The sequence below is a fragment of the Lissotriton helveticus genome, chromosome 1_2 (assembly GCF_964261635.1).
Source record: "Lissotriton helveticus chromosome 1_2, aLisHel1.1, whole genome shotgun sequence".
Classification (NCBI taxonomy): domain Eukaryota; kingdom Metazoa; phylum Chordata; class Amphibia; order Caudata; family Salamandridae; genus Lissotriton; species Lissotriton helveticus.
Window position 1 is genome coordinate 322,193,414 of NC_136058.1, and position 21,690 is coordinate 322,215,103.

Consider the following 21,690-nt stretch of genomic DNA (forward strand, 5'->3'; position numbering starts at 1 on the left):
CATGTTGTTGGGGATGGCCAGGCCATGTGGGGGCAGCCATTTGTGTGACCTTCCATCGTGCTTAAGTTTTGTCGCAGGCCTACAAACTTGTGATTTCTTCTGCCAGTAGGCCTAGAGTCCCAGAGGTAGTCAGCGCAGAGGGGGGGTTTGATGTAGCGGTTTCTATTTTGTCTGTTGAATTAACATCATTTAGGGCCTGGATGGCAATACATTGAATTCCCAAATGTGGTGTTTGGGGTGCAGTTAACTGTTTGGGTATGTGTAAAAAAACTGTAAATGTCTTTGTTGTTTGTGTTGTTGTGTAACTTTCAAACCTTTTAGCCATGGGGATTTTCTTTTTTGTGCATTAAGCTGTGATGTGTAACAGGCATCCTCCTTTTTCAGGCCATATAGGTATATAGGCCTGCTTGAATTTATTGTTTTCTGGCCTTTGCCCATGTACCTGTGAATGTGATATGTGCCCATGTGGCTGGGAGCTGTGGTGGTAGTGTGCTGTTTTGTTTTTGACAAATTGGCCTGTGTCTTGCCATTGTTCCTGTTGGCTTACTACTATTCACATCCCCATTGCTATCTGCTGCAGGTCACTGATGCTGCATCCATCCTAAATGATGCACAAATTAAGGATAAACAAGTTGGACTTCCACTACATTTGCTTTTTGCTATTCTTACTCTTACTGAGTGTACTAATACTTCTAGTAGTAATTAAAATTAAAGCTAAACAAATTCCACATTCGACTGATGTTATTCTGGCTTCTTTGCTTGTAGGTGCACAAAAGACTGAGAGGAGGTGTCCGTCATCATTCATCGCCTGTTCTACTGCCAGACGGACGTCCTTCTGTACTACGTCACGTGTGTGACTCACCTTACCAGACATCATTCTCAGCAACTTGTGCAACTGAGTGCTGCTGCAGTGCTGACATCTGAAGAAGATGGGCCCAAAGAAAGCAGGTATCAGGTCCTCCAAGACCAAGAAAGCTGCTGAGAAGAAGGAAGAACAGAAGAAGGAAGTGACACTTAAGTCTGGTGTTGACCCGAAAACCTTTTTTGGGAAAAAAAAGTACGCCTGCAGCAGCGGTGACCGGGGTCCTTGCTGGGGCCAGCACCTCCGCATCAGTGGGCCCAAGCCACCAACCCAGGCCCAAGCAGATGAGTGGGGAAGAGGTAGCCGGCCTAATGGTGAAAAGCAGTGATACTGAGCCTGACCTAAACTTAGCGCTATCTCAAAGTAGTACAGAATCCATGCAAGAGGAACACAGCAGAAAAGTGGTGAACAACAACACCACCCACAATAGTAGATGTTCCAAAACAGCATCCAAAACCACCGCCCGCAATAGTAGATGTTCACCCTGAGCCACCGCCCGCAATAGTAGTTTTTCAACAACCACCGCCCGCAAGAGTAGATGCTCAACGAAAAGAACAACCATAACCACCGCCTGCAATAGTAGCTGTTCCACAACCACCGCCCTCAATAGTAGATGTTCCTCGAAAACAACAACCACAACCACCGCCTGCAATAGTTGTTGTTCAACAGCCACCACCCGCAATAGTAGTTGTTGTTCCTTCCGAAGTCGGGGCAGTTCAGGAAATTGAGCCTGATGCGGAGCAAGAAGAGGAAGCACCTGATGCAGGACATCTGTTGTTTTCCAAATCCCCACCAAGGAAAAGGAGGGTTAGTCCATCGAGTTCTTCGCCAAGCATCCCTTCTGATGATCTTGATCTCAATTGGGAGCCACAACAATCTGAGCATGAGAGGGAGAGACATCCCAAGAAGACCAGGCTAGGGAAAAGGAAGGTTCCAGGAAGCCTACACTTATGGAGTGCGATTTTGAACAGCCGGATAATGATGGTGATAACGAGTCAGACCCAGTCATCACAATCATTACTCCTGGGCCTGAGAACATGGAGACCAACATTTTAACCCTAGCAAGAATGGCTGCGACTAGTAGGGATGTAGCACGCATACCTCCAACATAGGCCACACCAAAAGCAACACTACCTCCAGCTTCCATTTTTACATTTGCACGGGGCCGGCAGCGTCCAGCACAAGTACCACCTCAGCAGAAGTAGGTCGTGGTACTACTGCACAGCCACATAGTGAATTTTAACACACAACCTCCAGTTCATCCGGCATTGGAAGTGGCACCTCTAGCAGGAGACAAAAGTTAAGCTCCCAGTGTGGGACTTCTTTACAGTTAGCGCAAATGAGGAGAACATTGCTACATGCTCCATTTGTCATTCCTCTGTTAATCGTCATAAGCTTGGTACAAAGTATGGTACCGGAGGGCAAATGACCCATTTGAAAAAAAAACACCCAATCTAGTTAGGGGGAAGAAGTATGAGCTTAAATAAAGAAGTAAAATAAAACAGTAGAAAAGTTTTTTAAAAAGGTGGAAAAGTAGAAATAAAATGCAAAATATAAACTTAGGGACAGAGAGAGATAGATGATAAGTAAAAAAAGTAAGAAAAACTGTGAAAATAGGTAAAGATTGCAAAGATAAAAGGTGGATAGAAAACTAGGCCCAGAACCATAGCATAGAGCGTGAAAAACAAGATGGCCGCGCCCATCGCGACCACGTGGGTAAGTTCACACGCGATTTCACGCGAACACGCACTTTGTCGGCGTGAACAAGTAGTTGTGTTCCCGAACAAGACGTGCACCACGCGAACACGTTATACGTGACCCAGAAGAGGAAATAGGGGACGCGAGCGGGCGGGACAATTGAAAAAACAAGATGGCCACGCCCATAGCCCACCACATGGGTAAGGTCACACGTTACAATCCCCCGAACACAGAGACAGCGCCCCGAACACGCACAATGTGCTCCCGAGCAAGAAAAACGGCTCGCGTACGGGTCCAGCAAGCTACTACGCACGCTCGCGAAGCTACGCGAAGCTTGCGTAGTGCAAGAACGTCTTCGCATAGCTTTGCGTAGTGCCACTACGCGTACTACGCCCACCCCTACTCAAAAACACGCAACACCTCTGCTGCGGACCTATTCATTATGATGAAAGTTACCTGTAGGACTGGAGCAGTACGATTTTATATTTTCCTAATGAAAACCCTTCAGGCCTAGGTGAAATAAGGACTGAACTTTTATGAAGTTGACAGACGCAATGTGTGATCCTCCCCTACAATAGTCTGTGTGGAGTTGTGTTTGATGGATGTTTCATTTTGCTTTGCAGTTTTGAATAAAAGGAAGAAGGTATTTGCTAACAGCAGATTATCTGAGTCAGGAGACCCTGTTAGGGAGCGTCCTTCTGTCCTTTGGGAGTCCTGGGCTGTGTCTAAGGTGGGGACAGGCTACAAAGATATAAAAACACACAATAGCAGTCTGTTGCTTCGGGACACATGGTATATTGCAGTTAATATATGGTGTATATCAGTTGGCTCGTTGGTTCAGGGGTCTTATTCTCGCTTAGGGTGCGAGAGGTCCTGAGTTCAAATCCCAGACGAGGCCACTCTTTCCCCCCCTGTAAATTTACTATTTTTCAAGTCACATTTCGATAAATGGAAAAGAAAGGAATCGGGAAATAAATGATTTTGAAACAGCATTGAGCGTGTTTTGCATTTTAACCCAAGACCTGCCGCGCTCAAAGCAGGAATTTTAGCCCTGGACCACCGAGCCAGCTGCAGGAACAGCTAGAGGGAAGGGGGGGGGGGGGGGGCAGCGACGCGCCACATCAGCAGCAGGAGGGATATATTTCTGTTACCTGCGCTGAATGTTACAACAGAGGATGCACTCTAGGGGGCAGCAGTGTGAGACACACTGAGAGGTGTGAGAGGACACCAGCAGCGGGGCTGAGACCCCTCCAGCTGCAGCCCCTCTGTGCTCTAAAGGAGTACAGAGGGAAGTTAGGACGGTCTCTGCCCTTCTCCATTCTGATTGGTGCATCCCGAGCTCCCAGGCATACATGCCAACATTTTAGGACAGGGAGGTGGCTGATTTAAAATTAAAATTGGGAAGAATGAAAATTCCCCATTGACTTCTATTATAGAAAATGCAATTTCAGGCGGGAGACAGCTAAAATAAAGCCATTTTTGGCTTGAAATTCGTCAGTCTCCCGCCTGAATCGGGTCTATTGGCATGTATGCTCCCAGGGTCTGACCCTGCAGCCGGGACTGGGAGGCTTGGATTCTGCTCTGGGCAGTACTTCTTCTCCGGGGGTCATCAAAGGCCTCGGGGCTTATTTACAAACCCCTTGCGCCACTTTTGCGTCATTTTTAACATGGGAAATATGACGCAAAAGAGCCCCCCCATATGTGTTTTTCGTCGCATCCCCAACCCGGAGGTGGTTGGAAAAAAGTGTGGTTTTATTTTGTGCAATTCAAACTGATAATTTAAAGAGCGTCGATAGAAACACCAATCACCATCATGAGAATATTTGGTTTAACTACTGTTGTCAGGTCATCAGGTATTAGAGGAGAATTCGCGAGCAGCCCCCACCCCCCACCGTGCAGCTGATATGAGAGGATGGTGGACCTGTGAACCTGACGATGAGACCTGTGACCCTGGCGATGAGACCTGTGAACCTGGGATGAGACCTGTGCTCCTGAACATGAATCTTACAGATTCTCCGGTGCTGCAGTGGATCTGCCTGTTATGTTTACTGAAAGGTCACGCTACGACACATGTAAAGAAATAGCCGAAATAGCTCAGTTGGGAGAGCGTTAGACTGAAGATCTAAAGGTCCCGGGTTTCGGCAGATTCCTTTACTTTGGTCCTTGTAGATTGCGCAACAGATAAATATGACACACTTTAGAAACATGAAATATAAAACGTTTCTTTAATAACAGTAACCTTTTTTTCTTTCCTGTAACAGGCCTTCATTTTCATTGTTTTTTTTTCCTTCTTTCTGCTCGTGCTAGATAACTCCACACCTCCCTTCCTGTCCTCCATTTCTCCCTCAATTTACTTATGTGGACGTATATTAAGTATCATTTCAGCACAACCCCACTTGTGAGTTTCACACAGAATGCACAGTTGCACTATACCACTAATTGTGATGTTTCTCCCCCATTGTAGTCACAATTTATGAGGCTGTGCGTCACTTTTACGCCGCCGGTGCGTCACTTTTTGTGACGCACCAGTGGCGTAAAAAAATGCGCCTTGTTGCGCCATATTTACAAAGTGACGCATCTAGGTAGATGCGTCACTTTGTAAACCCCTGTGCCACATTACACCTGCGCCAGGTATAATGTATGCAAGGGGGGGCGTATTGACGCAAGGAAGGGTCGTAGAAGTGACGCAGTGAAATCTATGAGATTTCACTGCGTCACTTTTAGGATGCCGTTGCGTCAAAATCTTGCGCCTGCCTCACAGCAGGCGTAAGACTGACGCAGGCCCTTTCACATGGGGCTTGCCCCATGTGAAAGGGCGCATTGCTGGAGTAGCGTCACTTTTGTGACACACTCCAGCAATGCGTCACTTTTGCTCTTACAGATACGTCAGAAATACTGACGCATCTGTAACTCCTTGCGACATGATGCGTCATACATTAAATATGACCCATCAGGAATGTCGCAAGGAGTGCGCACTGAGAAGTGACGCATCGCTGCTTTCACGCAGCGATGCGTCATTTCTCATAAATGAGCCCTCTGTGTGTGGCTAGTACACACCGCAGCACACTTGTAAGCAAAGAATCTACTGTTCCTCTTCTGGGTGATTTTTACTCCTCGGGAGGAGGCAGGAAGACAGAGTGTGTGCTGGGGAGGTGAGGGGAGGACTGGATTTATGTGATACCAAAGCATACCTTCCAGTGCTCAATTGTAAAGAAGCCTTGGCAATGCCAATAGGAATTTCTTTTAATTGAAAACATCTCTTCAGCCAGTGGTGACTTTAGGAAAACACAATAGCTCATTATATATCCACGCTTTCATTCAACCTACCACTCATGCTCAAGCACCCGTTCATCCACCTACTGAATCATTCTTGCATTCATCTACTTTTCGATTCACATTAAAACACACACGCTTACCCAACATAAAAGAATAAAAGTATAAACATTAAACAAAATAAAATCAAACATAGCAGTGGGTTGTCATCATATTTATAGTTCCAGCATGGCTGACTGCAGAAGCAGAGTGGTAGCCATTTTGATATGGTAAAGCAATGGTACTTTAGGGACAATAATAATTCAAGATAGCCGTGTAGTTTAAAAGGATCAATCAATCAACAGCATTTGTAAAGTGCATCAGTGTCATCCCTCGGGTGTCTGGGCGCTTTGTCTCTGTCGAAGAGCCAGGTCTTGAGTCTCTTTCTGAAGTCTGCCAGCGAGGGGGCTGTAAGGAGCTGGATGGGAAGGTCGTTCCAGGTCTTAGCAGCGATGTAGGAGAAGGAGCGGGCACAGCTGCAGCTACGATGGGTGCAGGGGTGTGTGCGAGGGTGCAGGAGGGGTTGGTGAAGTTCAGTCAGTGGTTGATATAGGAAGGTTCTAGGTCGTGGAGTGCTTTGTATGCGTGCATGAGGACCGTGAATTGGCATTCCTTCTGGAAGGGGAGCCAGTGGAGCTCTCTCAAGTGCGGGGGTGATGTTCGTGAAAAACACCTCCATTTGGTACCAGAGCTGGTGACCTGCAGAACTCAGACCTACACACACACTGACCGACCATGCACACTACCTCGGCATGATCCTCAACAGCAAACTGTCTATGAAATGATAAGTGAGCGCAGTCACCTCCCCCTGCTTCCACACACTTTGCATGTGCAGCAGAATCTTCAGATGGATCCCATTCAACACCAGAAAGACCGTCACTCAGGCCCTCCTCACCAGCGGCCGTTTACTACTGCAACACCCTCTACGCCGGCATCTCCACCCGGCTCCTCAGAAGACTACAGGCCATACAGAACACTGCACAACCGCGGAACACTTTTTAACCCTCTATCTCAACAGGAATGTGCAAATAGTTTCTTTTTCTATTTATTTAGATTTTTGCAGGGCTTCTCCAAATTGTGGAGTCGACGCGTTTCAGCTCTTTTTTTGGACCTCATCAGGACTGGGGCAAAAAGGAAACCTTTTTATAATTCAAAGTGTCTCAAGGATAGGAAACAAGCGACTATCCGTGTAGCAGTATTCTGCTGGTCTATTTTGAGATCTGTGTTGAGGTCGCAATTTAGACAATGCGAATAACTTCTAAGCACTACACAGATAACTTCCTCGGGTCATATTGATTTGAATCTCTTTGTTTGAACACGCCACGTGACAAACCGTCTGTGCGGCTCAATTCCTTGAGTTTTGTTGGTGTTCGCTGCAGTCGATATAGGCAGAATTTCATCCAGACCTCTCTCGCTCCTCAGTTCAAATTATTCAGTGTCTCGAGCCCATCTTCCACCACATATTCCAACTGTAATCCATCCTCCCATTTGGTGCTCAATTTCACTACCTGCCCTTGAGAGTCCAGATGACGTATCCGGAGATTATATAAGCCTGAGATCACACCCTTGAATTATCCCCAGGCGTTGGGATAAGTAATCCCCAGAGAGGACGGGATGACCCAAGGTTGGGTACCATGGGGCATATTTACAAGCCCCGTATGCCACATTTGCATCGCAGTTGCGTCACATTTGTGACGCAGCGGTGGCGCAAAGCCAGCACCATGCTGTGGGGTATTTACAACGTGACGCATCTAGGAAGATGCGTCACGTTGTAAAGCCCTGCGCCACATGTGGGCGTTCTGACACAGGTGGGGGGGGCGTTCCAACGCAGAAATGGCTCCAAAAAGTGGCTGAGTGAAATCTACAAGATTTCACTCAGTCACTTTTACGGCCATGCTGCGTCAAAACCCTGCGCCTTCTTGAAGCAGGCGTAAGGATTGACGCAGCATGTTGGTAATAGGGGCACCCCGAGCCTTGCTGAAGCTGCTTCGTGCTTGCAACGCTACTCCAGCAATGCGCCGCCTTTCCGCCAGGGGATGCGACACGTATCTGCCCATCAGTGCGCCACGGTGCTCCGCATTATAAATGTGGCGCATCAGTGATGGCACACGGGTGGGCAGATGCGTCACAACTCTTCTGGCGCATCCCTGCTGATTAGCAGAGATGCGCCAGAAGTCGTAAAGCTGCCCCAAGTCTGCTAGTAAGGCAGTAATGCAGCTCAGACTGTGGCGCTTCCCGATTGGAACTGTCACTTTTAGAATCAAATTGGGCCCACATAACACTTCTGCAACATTCTCATAAGAACGACAGGCAACAGATCTTTAAATGCTTTATGTAAGTTTTAAAGTAATAATACAGACTATTTTCAGTAAATTTGCAGTGCATAAACCATAATTAAAAAACTGAGTACAGCTCAGAATAAAATCCGGCATAGATTTAGCATCTAAGAATAGGGGTAGAGTCTCTCTATTGTGAGAGAAATACACACTCATACAGTGCTGTGGACAGTGAAGTTCATACATTGTATGGAAAAAAACATGATTCATCACGTTTAAACAAATAGGAAACAGTCTAAAGGAAACATTTCTACATAGAAGACATTCTGTGATTTTCCCCCACCATATATGATTCGATCATTCCCACAGTCTTGATTATACAGTTTTACTGATGCAATGTTAACACAACTAGAAGGAGCAAGATTTGTCATTGGATTAGTACATTCAGCAGACTCTCTAAGACCTTTTTGTGCTGACTAGTGTCTGAATCAACAAAAAAATCACGACATAGGATGACGTCTAAACAGGATGGAAGGCAATGTTCAATATTAGCAATAGCTCACATATAGCTCTTGATTTCTATTAATAAAAATTAGCGCGCACAACAGTAATATAGCCAAAAGTAAACATGAAACACTCTAAATAAACAAATATAACTAAAACAAAACCCAAATAAAACTCTAATCCAACTCCGAGAAACCTATTTTGTTTGAGCGCTCTATCTATACAAGATAAAATACCCAATTTTTAACTTTTGGCTTCTAAAAAGAATAAATGTGAATATATCATCGAATTCAGTCACAACTCAGCCACTTTCTATTTAATTTGAACTTTCTGGCTGGTTCACAGATTTATCAAGCCATTAAATTAGTGCTTACAAATAGTCAGCTGCTTTGAACAACTGCGGTATCTTTCGGGCCATATACTATTTCATCTTCTGAGCCTTCGATAGCTCAGTTGGTAGAGCCTTCGATAGCTCAGTTGGTAGAGCGGAGGACTGTAGTGGAGTGTCTGTCATCCTTAGGTCGCTGGTTCAAATCTGGCTCGAAGGACTTTTGCAAACTCTATATTTTTCCCTCTGCTCTACAATAGAAAGAGCCTCTGTCTCAGACCCTCACACACCGGGGCTTTTCCTGCCTCCTCTCTTCACCTTGTGGAGAGAGTCGAACCGCCCGCCCCCTGTGTGCAGCCCCCGCTGCAATGCCCCCTCATCAGACAGAGCCGGGGGCCCCTGGGCTGGAGCAGCCCTGGGAGCTGGTTGTGGTGACTCTGGCATCAGGGGATGCTGCTGAGAGCGTCTGCTGGGAGGCGAGAGGGTTGCTGTGAGGTGTGAGGGAGGAGTGTGTTTGTGTGTGTATCGTGGGAGAGAGCGTGTGTGTTTGTTGAACCTCTGCCCCCCCCCCCCTGTGTTGGTGAAGGAGTTGATAAATGACACAAACCGGCAGCATATCGGGGAGAGGCGGCTTGAAGAACAGATGAGGAGCGGCCCAGCAGGGCGAGATGCATCGGTTCCTCGTTAGTATAGTGGTCAGTATCCCCGCCTGTCACGCGGGAGACCGGGGCCCGACGGGGAGGATTCAGTCGCCTTTTTTAAAGCATGACAATTCTACCCCTATTTTAAATGGCATCTAGAATGTGACACACCTGCTATTGTGTACTGGCGCTTTTCATGCATGACGTCAGCTCCGTTAACTGAAAGGTTTACTAATGCAATCTCATCATTTTTCAAATCAATCACGGGCGATTTTTAAGTCGCACACTTTTAGGGAAGCATTTCTGCCTTTTCATGTTCAGCTTCTGTGTACTTTACTGGAAAAAGAAACGTGCACGAAGGGTTATTGTTGACATGAAAATCAAAGGACTGCATGATCAACATAATGCATTTAAGCCCGTTTTCTTTTTTAAAGAAACATCAATGAAAGGATGGATCGTGGCTATACCAGTCGCGCATGTCTAGGACCTTACCCCTGTATTTTAGCGATGGGTTGTGCCAGATTGATTCAAAGGGCCCTCCTTTGATGCTCGTGTTTAGAAGTTTGTCAATTTTCAGCAGAGCTCGTTTTGTGTTTCTGAGTACCGGGTTATCTTTTATTGCCGGGTGTTTGGTGGCCGTGAGGAGGGTGATGGGTTTCATACCTTTTAGCAACCCCTGCTCTAGTGTTAGCCATGCCGGTGTGTAGTCCTGTCTTGGGTCTAGCCAGTGCAATCCCTGTCTAGCTAGGCACGCCTCGTGGAATCGTTTGAAGTTTGTTATGTTTAGCCCCCCCTGTTCCTTTGATAGTCTGAGTTTTTGCAAGCTTATTCTGGCCTTCTTCCCTCTCCATAGGAAATCGTTCAGTATCTTGTCTATCTTTTTGTGGAAGTCATCTGTGTTGGTTAGGGGTAGCATGGCTAGCATATAGTTCACCATTGGTGTGAGCATCATTTTTATTGTTTCTACCCTCCCCCACCATGTTGTGAACTTGGGCGACCATCCGTCTACTTTGGCCTTGATTTTCTGGATTATGACCTGTTCGTTATGTTCTAGTGTCGTGCTCAAGTTCCTCTCGAAGAGAATGCTGGTATAGCCAAGGGATATCCACAGTCAGGGAACTTAAGAACAAGGGCACTGACGTAACATTCGACACCCTGAAAGGAGAGTACAACCTAAACAGCGTAGAACTATACAACTTCCTGAAGATAAAAGTAGCAATAAGGAAGGCGAACCTCAACACCCAGACACCCTCGATACTACAGCTGGCTAACAGCCTGAACACGCTAGGACACCAGGTAGCACACCTGTACAAGATCCTAGGCCCCAAACACACCAAACTCAATGACAAGGTCATAAACTTCTGGGGGGAGGCAGCAGGTCAAGCACTCAGCGAGGAAGCTAAAGCAGAGCTATGGAGGTCCACCAGTCGGAAAAAAGTGACGGCCACGCTGAACCAGACAAAATTTTGGCTGATACACAAGGCATACTGGACACCAGCCCGATTAGCCACAGTAGGCATTAGAGACAGTGACGTGTGCTGGAACTGTGATAAAGAAAGGGGAGACTTAGAACACCTCCTACTAAAATGCCCAAAAATGAAGGACTTCTGGGGGAAGATCAGAACACTTATCCACGAGATCACAGGCATAGACATACAAACAGACCTCACAAGCCTGGCCCTAGGGTTCACGTCCCAGGCAATCACAAAGACAGAGGACCGGGACCTCATAGATCTCCTGCTGACAGCCGCAGTCAAAGTAGTCCTAACTAACTGGAAGGACACATCAAAGGCGGCTCCACAGGCGTGGCTCAACTGGGTCACGTTCCTGAGGGGGGCGGACAACATAACAGCAAAACACACACCGAAGACGCACAAGCAGTCGACAATGTGGGGATCTCTAGACCACTACCTGTCATCACACAAGCCACCGTAGGCGTGAACGAGATACATCTGAGGGTGCTTGCTGAAATAGGTCAGTGCTAACAGAACAACGCATCTCCTACTTTATCTATATCTCTCTCCACTGTCTCCCCGGGGCGGCGCGGGGCACAAGATGATTGATCACAGAGACGTACAAATGCCATGAACACCAATGGACGCAATATGGACTATGAGACTATGAGACTACGAACTGGTGAATGATCTCAAGAGCACGGACTACCGCCCCCCCCCCCTCTTTTCTTTTCTTCAGCCTATTTTCTTTTCTTTTTCTTTTTCCACTCATGTATAAGCCTCTTCCCTGTATGTAAAATTATATTTTTCTATATACAATAAAGAATTTCAGAAAAAAAAAAAAAAAGAAAGGATGGATCGTGCTCTGAATGAGGATTTGTTTTATATGACGGTGAAGCTTTTTTAAAAACTCTTTGTTTAAGTCTAATGGTTTAGAACTTCCAGTCATATTGTGAAAGTAACATTTCCACTGGCCTGCACTCCCGACCAGCCTCATCAGAGATCTTATATTGCCTAGGTCCAGCACGAGTACCAAATTCCGGTCAGGTAATAGCAGTGTGTTCTGGGACTTGTAGTCCTGTTCCTAACACTCTAAACTCAGGCCGAGGGGAGCCAGCATCCAAAGTAACCGCCTGGGCTTGGAGAAGCGCTCATGTTCGGGCCTGGGCTAACTTGAGAGCTTTGGCGAGGCCTTGGACGAGCTCCAGGGATCCCCGAGAAGGGCTGCTGGCCTCCGGCAGGGGTCCCTAAAAATTGGCGCTGACCCCGGCTGGTGCCCTGAGAAGAGGCGTTGACCTAGAACAGTGACTGGTATTTTTCTGGATGGTTATAATTGGTTCTTGCTGTTTTCCACTCTCCAGTTCCTTGTGTGTTATGAAGGTTCCTTGCATCTTGCAGGGATGCAAACTCTCCCGAGTTCTGAGCCTATTTAAGGTCGAGTAGGTTGCTCTGTTGGGGGTGTGCCTGAAAGCAGCGTGTTTTCTGTGTCTGTTGATGTTCTCGAAAGCGCAGTAAAGACTATCTTGCCAGTGTTAGATTGATGTGCTTTTCAGTGCTTTCTGTAGTTGATGAGCAAACACTATGACAGAAGCAGAGGTGGCCTGACCCTGCTGGTATGTCTTGGGGCAGCTGCTCTAAGGGAGGAGTGGGTGCTCCCTGGTGGTCTAGTGGTTAGGATTCGGCGCTCTCACCGCCGCGGCCCCGGGTTCGATTCCCGGTCAGGGAAGGGGACATTTTTTTTTACACTCTGTACTTCCATTTTTTTGGGCATCCTATTTAAACACATTTTTTAAGGTTTTACATCGCAAATCATTCTTTACATACATTTCTTCTTTACTTGACTTGCCACCTGCTAATAACAACGTCACCTTTCAGGGACAGAGACAAAGCACTGATAGAAAAGTCAATGCTGGTCGTCAAAGCTTATTCTTCACAACGGATGTATTTCCACTTGGAAGATGCATTGGCAAATCCAGGAGGCCTGTTTCTATGGGTCTCCAGTTCTATCAAGAGTCTAGTTTCAAGACTACTTCGAAAGGGAGAGACTTGCTTCTGAAGATTGCAATACTATATCTTCGGAGATGGCTGCTTCCCAATCTGTTTACAGGCCCGAGCCAATTGTCAGACTGACAGTGTTTTGCGAGCCACCTACTTTCGCGGATATCTGCTGGGTGGAAGGAGGCAAAGAGGATGAAAGTACTATGAAAGGAAAGCCAGATAGGGAAAAGCAGCATCGGCGGGAGAGAGGCACACGGGCGGGCGGGACACTGCTCCTCAAGCCCGGTTTTACGCAGGATGGGCGGAGTGCCTCAGTCTGTCCGTACGGCGGGGGCTCTCTCTTTAGCCTCCTGGCCAGTCCGGCCCTGGTGCAGTCATGTCTCACAAAGGTCGGGTCTAGACCGTCACTCTGGAGTCTGTATCCTCCGGGTGAGGTCTCCTATTCTTCCACCTGGGGGCCTGGAGAGAAGGGGGGTGTTTGGTCCGGGGCGCCAGTCACAGTCGCCCTTGAGAGGCGTTTATAAGGTAGTTTGTAACTGTCACTGTGTCTGGACTGGTTGTTCTAAGGTGCGCTAAGTGATGTCTTAGCATTTGGAAGAAGCTTTGAGAAACGCAGGTGGCCTGTCTCTTTTCCTTTACTTGCTTTGTTTAGGAAAGGAAAGTCTCCATTGGAGGGTTTGGTGTTTTCTCCAGCCCTACAGTTGGTGTTTAGAAGCAGAATGCGGGGTAGATGGCTCCTCATGTCATATAGCGCCTTGTCATACACTCCCAACCTAGCCTTCGATAGCTCAGTTGGTAGAGCGGAGGACTGTAGTGGAGCGTCTGTCATCCTTAGGTCGCTGGTTTAAATCCGGCTCGAAGGATTTTTGCAAACTCTTCACTCTTTTTCCCTCTGCTTCACAATAGAAAGCGCCTCTTTCTCAGACCCTCACACGCCGGGGCTTTTCCTGCCTCCTCTCTTCACCTTTACAGCCCAGCTCTCTCCTCCGGCTGGGGCGGGAGGCTTGTGGGAGAGTCTCCCCTCCCCTCCCCTCCCCTCCCTGTGTGCAGCCCCCGCTGCAATGCCCCCTCATCAGACGGAGCCAGGGGCCCCTGGGCTGAAGAGCCAGGCCGGGGCCCCGTCTGGAGCAGCCCTGGGAGCTGGTTGTGGTGACTCTGGCATCAGGGGATGCTGCTGAGAGCGTCTGCTGGGAGGCGAGAGGGCTGCTGTGAGGTGTGAGGGGGGAGTGTGTTTGCGTGTGTGGTGGGAGGGAGTGTGTGTGTTTGTGGAGCCTGCGGCCCCCTGCGTTAGTGTCAAGAACCGGAAAATGAAGGTTGCGGGAGGGATCCAACGTCCGGGGAGGCGGAGGGCGGAGAACCGCTGCTGTCGCACGTTTACAGTACTTTGACAGGGGGGAGGGGGGTGGGGGGGCGGGGGGCGAGGGGACGGAGGGGGGCGAAACAGGCAGCGTGGACAATCCTTGATTGGTGGGGCTATGTACTCTTTTCTTTTTTCCTACTTTCCCGTCACCTATTGACACACACTTCCCTATCCCAACCCAGACCCCAGGGGGGGCACGAAGACAGGAGGTGGAAGTTGAGACCATACCAGAAGCAGAGATCGCACACAGGGCATAACCACGGGAGCGGCGAGTCCATAGGGTCACCATGAATACCCATAACACCCAGGGCCTAGCTCAGATCACATCTGACATCAAGATTGTGTCTCTGAACGTCAAAGGCCTCAACCACCCCATCAAGAGACGGAAAACACTAGATTACCTGAACAGACTCAAAGCAGACGTGTACGTGCTCCAAGAAACCAGGGTAACGACAGAAGACGCTAACAAACTTAAGGCAAACTGGATAAGCGAAATAGCTTGCTCACCAGCTATCAACAAGAAAGGAGGGGTGATAACCATCATAAGCAAGAAGGGGAAATTCAAGGCTATGGGCAGTACAGCAGACACGGAGGGCAGGAGACTAGTCACAAGCATCAAGAGAGGGGAGGAAGTAATACACATAGCAAACATCTATGGGCCAAACGCCTCAAAGAAGAAGTTTTGGGAGGAAGTAGAGAACGAGCTAAGCAGGCTACCACTGGGAGAACTGGTGATAATGGCAGGTGACATGAATGAGGCTATGGACAATGCGACAGATAGACATCCACATAGAACTAGCCACGCCACACAAGAACAGAGCATACTCAAAAACCTCTGCACCAAGCTTGGGCTAGCGGACCCATGGAGACTACAGCACCCCAGCTCCAGGGAGTACACATTCTACTCAACACCACACAATTCATACAGCAGAATAGACTACATCCTCATGTCAAGCTCACACACACACTTGATAGACAGCACTGAAATAGGCTCGATAACAGTCTCAGACCATGCCCACATCTCTCTCTCCATTAGCGGGAAACACAACGAGCTACCATGCAGGGGCTGGCGTCTCAATAGCGACATACTTGAAGACCCCACCAACATCAGTGAGATTGAGGAAGCGATTAGAGAATATCTCCTATTCAATGACACAAAAGACACAGAGGAAGGGACGCTGTGGGACGCACTCAAAGCCACAATAAGGGGGAAGCTCATAAGCATCAAGGCAAGAATGAACAAGAAAAGAAGCAAACACATAAAGGAACTGGAAGAGCAGATAAAGGAGCTGGAAAACAACCACATCGCAAACATACTAGACAGGAACACACTCACGGCGCTAACGAAGAAGAAGTATGAACTCAACAATCTGTTAAGCGAAAGAGCATCAACATGGATAAACAAATACAAATCCATAAACTTATGCTCGGCCAACAAAGCAGGGAAGGCGCTAGCAGGCTACCTAAAAGCCAAACAGAGGCAACACTCAGTCGCGGCGATCACAGACACGGACAAAATAACACACACAGGGAACAAACAAATCCTCGAAACATTCAGGAGGTTTTACAAGGACCTCTACACAGCTGACACAGCACTAAAGGCAGACGGAGGGGTGAACCTTCTCCAGAAGCTAGACCTACCCAAACTAAGCCACGAACAAAGTGAGGCGCTAGACCAGAGCATAACAAAAGAAGAGGTGGAGAGGGCCATAGATACACTTAAACCCAACAAAGCCCCCGGCCCGGACGGATTTACAGTGGCCTTCTACAAAAAGTTCCAAAAGCAGCTTAGTGATATACTAGTGAGAGTATTCCGAGGGTGCGCCGAGAAAGGAAGGATGACAGACTCAATGGCAGAGGCAAACATCATTGTCATCCCCAAAGAAGGGAAGGACCCACAATTCCCGCAAAACTACAGGCCGATATCCCTAATTAACGTTGACTGTAAAATATATGCGAAAGTCATGGCAGCCAGAATAAACGCATACCTACCCACCCTCATAGACAAAACACAAGTGGGATACCTGAGGAATAGGCTCTCGCAGGACAACACTAGACTGCTCTGCCACCTAATAAACCGCACGGCAAATAGTACAGAGAAGGCAGTGATGATTGCACTAGACGCAGAAAAAGCCTTCGACAGAGTCTCATGGCCATTCCTAAATGAATGCATGCGCAAATTCGGGTTTGGAGACAAATACAGGGGAATGATAATGTCCTTATACAAAAACCCCCGAGCCCGCGTGGTAGTGAACGCAGCTGCATCGGAATCATTCACCCTAAGCAGAGGGACAAGGCAAGGCTGCCCCCTGTCGCCAGGACTATTCCTTCTGGCAATCGAACCCCTTCTCCACATGATCAGGACGAACACGAAGATCACAGGTGTGGAAGTGGAGGGTCAGGCCTTCAAACTCGCAGCCTATGCGGACGACATACTCATCACCACAAACAACCCACGGGAATCAATCGAGGCACTGGTACAAACAATAGAGGAATATGCAAGCGTCTCAGGGTATAAACTCAACAAGGACAAGTCAGAATGCAAACCCATGAATTGCCACACCACCAGAGCAGTACTAGGCAATTCAGGCCTGGCGTGGCAAACTAAGCCCCTAAAATATCTGGGGCTCCTCTTTGGGAAGGACCTCAGATCGACACTAGAGCATAATGAGGAAGCAATGCTGAAAAAGATCAAATTGAAACTAGACACTTGGGGACCCAAATTCGTAAGCTGGTGGGGGAGAGTAGAGACGGTTAAGATGATGATCACCCCAATGCTCAACTACCCCCTGTCCATGCTACCGCTATTACTAACGACAGACTTCCACAAACAAATTGACAAAGCCATTAACCTGTTCCTATGGGGGGGAAAAAAACCTAGAATAAGTCTAGCAAAACTCAGGCTGAAAAAAGAACAAGGGGGGCTGAACCTCACAAACTACAAGGTCTTCCAGTCAGCATGTCTGGCCAAACAAGGGCTACACTGGTTAGCGCCAACACCAGATTATGTGCCAGTATGGCTCGAGCTAGAGAGGAGCATTCTAGGTGGAGCTGACCCAATAATGGCCCTCACGGCAAACAAACATCCAGAAGCCAAAAACTCAATAATACGGAACACGAAAATAGCCCTACTAAGATTAGATAAAGAACTAGAAGTAAGCATCAGGAACTCCAAATGGGAGTCATTATGGTACAACTCCAAGATCACATACAAAGGGAAAACGCTAGGCAGCAAAGAATGGCTAAGCAGAGGCATAACCACACCGGCGCAACTAGAGACAGGGAACAACCCACTCACCTACAAGATGATCCAACACACAACGGGCCTGCCAGACAAGGAATTCTACGAGTTCCTAAGAATCAAAGCAGCCATCACCAAGGCAAACCTTTCCAAACACAAACCAACCATCATACAGTACGCACAGAACCTCAACGCAACAGGCCACCAAACAGCGCAGATCTACAAAATAATCACACCACGCACCACCACCCTTAATGACAAAACGATAGCGTTCTGGGAGGGAACCATCCGCAGACCACTGAGTGAAGAAGAGAAGGCCAAATTATGGACATCGGCGTCCAAAAACAAGATCACACCACAGCTAGCACAAACAAAATTCTGGGTACTACACAGACTACACTGGACACCGGCGAAACTAGAGAGAGTAGGGGCCACCGACAACAGCGAGTGCTGGAACTGCCACACAGCAAGGGGAGACCTGGCCCACATGCTATACGAATGTCCTAAAATCAAAGCGTTCTGGGGAAAAGTATACGACCTAATAGACTCGATCACTGGCTGCCAGATGCAAAGAGGGCTTGCAGGGATAGTCACCGGCTTCCTAGAGCCACAACTCGAATCCAAAGAAATGCGAGATTTGGTTGACATGCTCCTAACGGCAGCGGTCAAAAATATTCTGCAGTACTGGAAGTCCGCCAGCAAAGCCACCTTCAAGCGCTGGTTCAACTGGGTAACATTCCTCCGAGCAGCAGACAACATCACTGCCAAACACAAGGCAGCGAACCATACAGCCAAAGAGAACATGTGGGCAGCTCTAGACGAATACCTAAAACGATAGCGCCCCCCCCCCCCCCCCCCCCCCTCCTCTCTCTTTTTCTCTCTCTTCTTTCTCTCTCTCGTGCTCTGGCCACCACCGGGCACTAATGTATACCATGTATATGCAAAACTTACCTTATTCATTTCAATAAAAAAATTTAGAAATAAAAAAAAAAAAGAACCGGAAAATGAAAAAGATCAGACACAGGCATGACGGCATGAAACATTAACAAGGACCTGCTCTGCAGCAGCGAGCACAGCGAATCCTCGTTAGTATAGTGGTCAGTATCCCCGCCTGTCACGCGGGAGACCGGGGTTCAATTCCCCGACGGGGAGAGAATTTGCTTTTTATTTATTTTTTAAACTTATGCCACATTTTGAGGATTGACCACTTATTTTGAATGCAATTTTTAATACGATACTGACACTTTTTATTATTCAGCACAGCAGCTCGTACAACTTAAAACATTTACTAAAGCAATCACATAAGTGTAAGTGCTACACCTTTAGGGTTGGATTTCTGCCTTTTTATTATTATTTTAGGCTGCTGTGTACTTTCTTGGAAATGAAAACGTGTAATGGGGTGTTCTTATTGAAATAAAAAATCGGAGTTCTACATGATGAATGACGTGTAAAAGAAGAATTTTTTCCACGCTAAATAACAATAATAAAAGGGCGGCGCCTCTGAATGGGGACTTATTTTATATGATGGTGAACTTTTCATCTTTTATTTAAGTGTAATGCTTTAGAACTTCCAGGCACATAGTGAAATCAAAAGAACCACTGACACGGACGTTCACTCCCCACCATCCTCTTCAAAGCTTTTGGGGCAGATTTATGATGACTGGCGCATCCCCAGGGACGCGCCACTCATCCTGCGCCGCAGCTCCGCCACCCATGGTGCGCCACATTTATAATAAAAATACCTTGGGGACTGTAGACACCAAGAGGCTGGGTCGTCAATAAGGAGAATTTTACGCCAGTATTAGATACGGCGTTTGTGAGCGGTCGGCTTTGATGCGATCTCAGTTCCTGCCGAAGGTTGTCCTATATCTTTCTGACCGAAAACGTAAAGAATAGTACACACCTTCGGTGTTCCTTGCTGCAGAAATTGTAGTGCACCCTGTATATACCCTGTCCTGATGAAGACCCCGATGTAAGGCTACAAGTACGCCTACAATTGTAGCGTGGGGTCGAAACGTCGACGGCTACCTTTTACTTTCCTCAGTTGACACCGCCCGCACTAATTTGGATATTTTCATACCAGTGTCAACATAGACAATCTTAAGAAAAATGGGATATGTGATGATCCCTCACTTTGGCTCAGGGATCTGAAGCCGTTGAATAGTGTTTGTATTTCGAATGAAATTGGATAATTTTTATTTGTCACGACTACTACCCTTCCACCTTCTTCTTCCTTTCACAGCATCACGCTATCTCACTCCCTTTCCTCTGGGGCACTGTCATTTATCAATTGTATTGGTTTACTCATTGTGATTAATTTACAGTGCGTTGATTGTTTTATTACTTTGTCCTTAATAAATTTAAATAATTATACATTAGTTCACTGGGACCCCTCTTTTGTACATCATATAGCACCCAGGTCCCATGTGGAATCCTTTGGGTAAAACCCCCCTCCCTTATACGCATTTATAATGCGGCGCACCATGGGGAAAAAACGGCACAGATGCGTGACGCATCTGTGCCGTAAAGGTGGCGCATTGCTGGAGCTGCGTCGCAAGCGCGACGCAGCTCCAGCAAGGCTCGAGGGTGCCCCATCTCCACAATGATGCGTCAAGACCTACGCCTGCTTCAAGCAGGCGCAGGGTTTTGACGCAGCATTGTCCTGAAAGTGACTGAGTGAAATCTCATAGATTTCACTCAGCCACTTTTAGGAGGCGTTCCTGCGCAGGAACGCCCCCCCCTGCGCAGGAACGCCTCCTTATGGCGCAGGGCTTTACAACGTGACGCATCTCCTAGATGCGTCATGTTGTAAATAGGGCGCATTGTTTGCGCCGCCTTTGAGTCAAATAAAGTGACGCACCGGCGGCGCAAGGCCTTCATAAATCTGCCCCATTATATTTTCTGGGTCCAGGCATGAGTAACCAAACCCAGGTCACGTGTTTACAGTGCATGCTGAGACGTGTAGTCCTGTTTATTTCACTCTACAATTAGGGCCTCGGGTCCCATCATCCAAAGGAGACTGTCCAGGGAGGGCTGCTGGTGCAGGTGTGCACCCGGGACACCTCAGAGCTGCCCTCCTGCAGGGGCCCCGAGAAGAAGCTCTCATCACCCGTTTCATTGCACTTTCTATTTTATTTGATGATATTTCTTGATGTGTCAGACATGATTGATTGAAAAAGCTTTATTCGAGTTGTACACTCATAAAAGCACACATATAAATTACATACAATTCTTAAAACTTCAACATTCTATAACAATTATTTTATAATTAAAAATACATAATACACAAACATAAAAATCATTTATCATTGGGAATTAAAATAAGCTTTTTCAAAATGTGCGGTAACTAGATGTGTCAGACATCTTCAATGCTTGAAAACGCTCCACAGACTTTGACCTATTTGAGGCACAGTCGTTGTTTTCCTCGTAGTTTGCCTCAATGTAGTGCACTGTCTGCGTCTGCTGCTATGTTCCCACCCTTAATAATACTAGCGTGTTTTACCTACTTTAGTTGAGAAACAAAATTCAACTGAGAAACAGATTCAGCCGCACAGTGTACTTCACGAGTGCTAAACTTCAATATAAGCGCTCCCTGGTGGTCTAGTGGTTAGGATTCGGCGCTCTCACCGCCGCGGCCCGGGTTCGATTTCCGGTCAGGAAACAGGTGATTTTTCTTCCATAAACCTACTTTAGAGGAAATATATATAATGACTATTTATATGTATATATATTTATAAATATGTTTTTCTTTGTATTTGTGTTTTTTACTTATGCTTACTTTTGCTTTGCTTACTATTTTTACATCTATGGTTCGATTCTGGCCAGGGAAAGATTTTATTTTTATTGGAGTGGAACACATTTTTTTAAATTTGAAAATTGGAACTGTTTTATTACATGTATTTGTCCTTCAATTGAAGTGTCTCCAGTTATACCAACATTCCACACTCAGAGGAAAGCCACTGACAGAAGAGCGAGTAGCTGCTGGTTCACCAGACTGATGATTGGCTTAGTAGATT

General features: G+C 47.1%; 5 non-coding genes across 5 annotated transcripts; all 5 read left to right on the forward strand.

Annotated features, from left to right (window-relative positions):
- Window positions 1–9,114: 9,114 nt before the first annotated feature.
- Window positions 9,115–9,200, forward strand: TRNAY-GUA (transfer RNA tyrosine (anticodon GUA)). The gene is given in 2 exon segments: window positions 9,115–9,151; window positions 9,165–9,200. It is a non-coding gene; the product is annotated as a tRNA-Tyr (tRNA).
- Window positions 9,201–12,728: 3,528 nt separating this feature from the next.
- On the forward strand, window positions 12,729–12,801 carry TRNAE-CUC (transfer RNA glutamic acid (anticodon CUC)). Its single transcript has one exon. It is a non-coding gene; the product is annotated as a tRNA-Glu (tRNA).
- A 1,049-nt stretch (window positions 12,802–13,850) lies between these two features.
- On the forward strand, window positions 13,851–13,936 carry TRNAY-GUA (transfer RNA tyrosine (anticodon GUA)). The gene is given in 2 exon segments: window positions 13,851–13,887; window positions 13,901–13,936. It is a non-coding gene; the product is annotated as a tRNA-Tyr (tRNA).
- A 4,818-nt stretch (window positions 13,937–18,754) lies between these two features.
- Window positions 18,755–18,826, forward strand: TRNAD-GUC (transfer RNA aspartic acid (anticodon GUC)). The gene has a single exon. It is a non-coding gene; the product is annotated as a tRNA-Asp (tRNA).
- A 2,437-nt stretch (window positions 18,827–21,263) lies between these two features.
- On the forward strand, window positions 21,264–21,335 carry TRNAE-CUC (transfer RNA glutamic acid (anticodon CUC)). Its single transcript has one exon. It is a non-coding gene; the product is annotated as a tRNA-Glu (tRNA).
- Window positions 21,336–21,690: the final 355 nt, after the last annotated feature.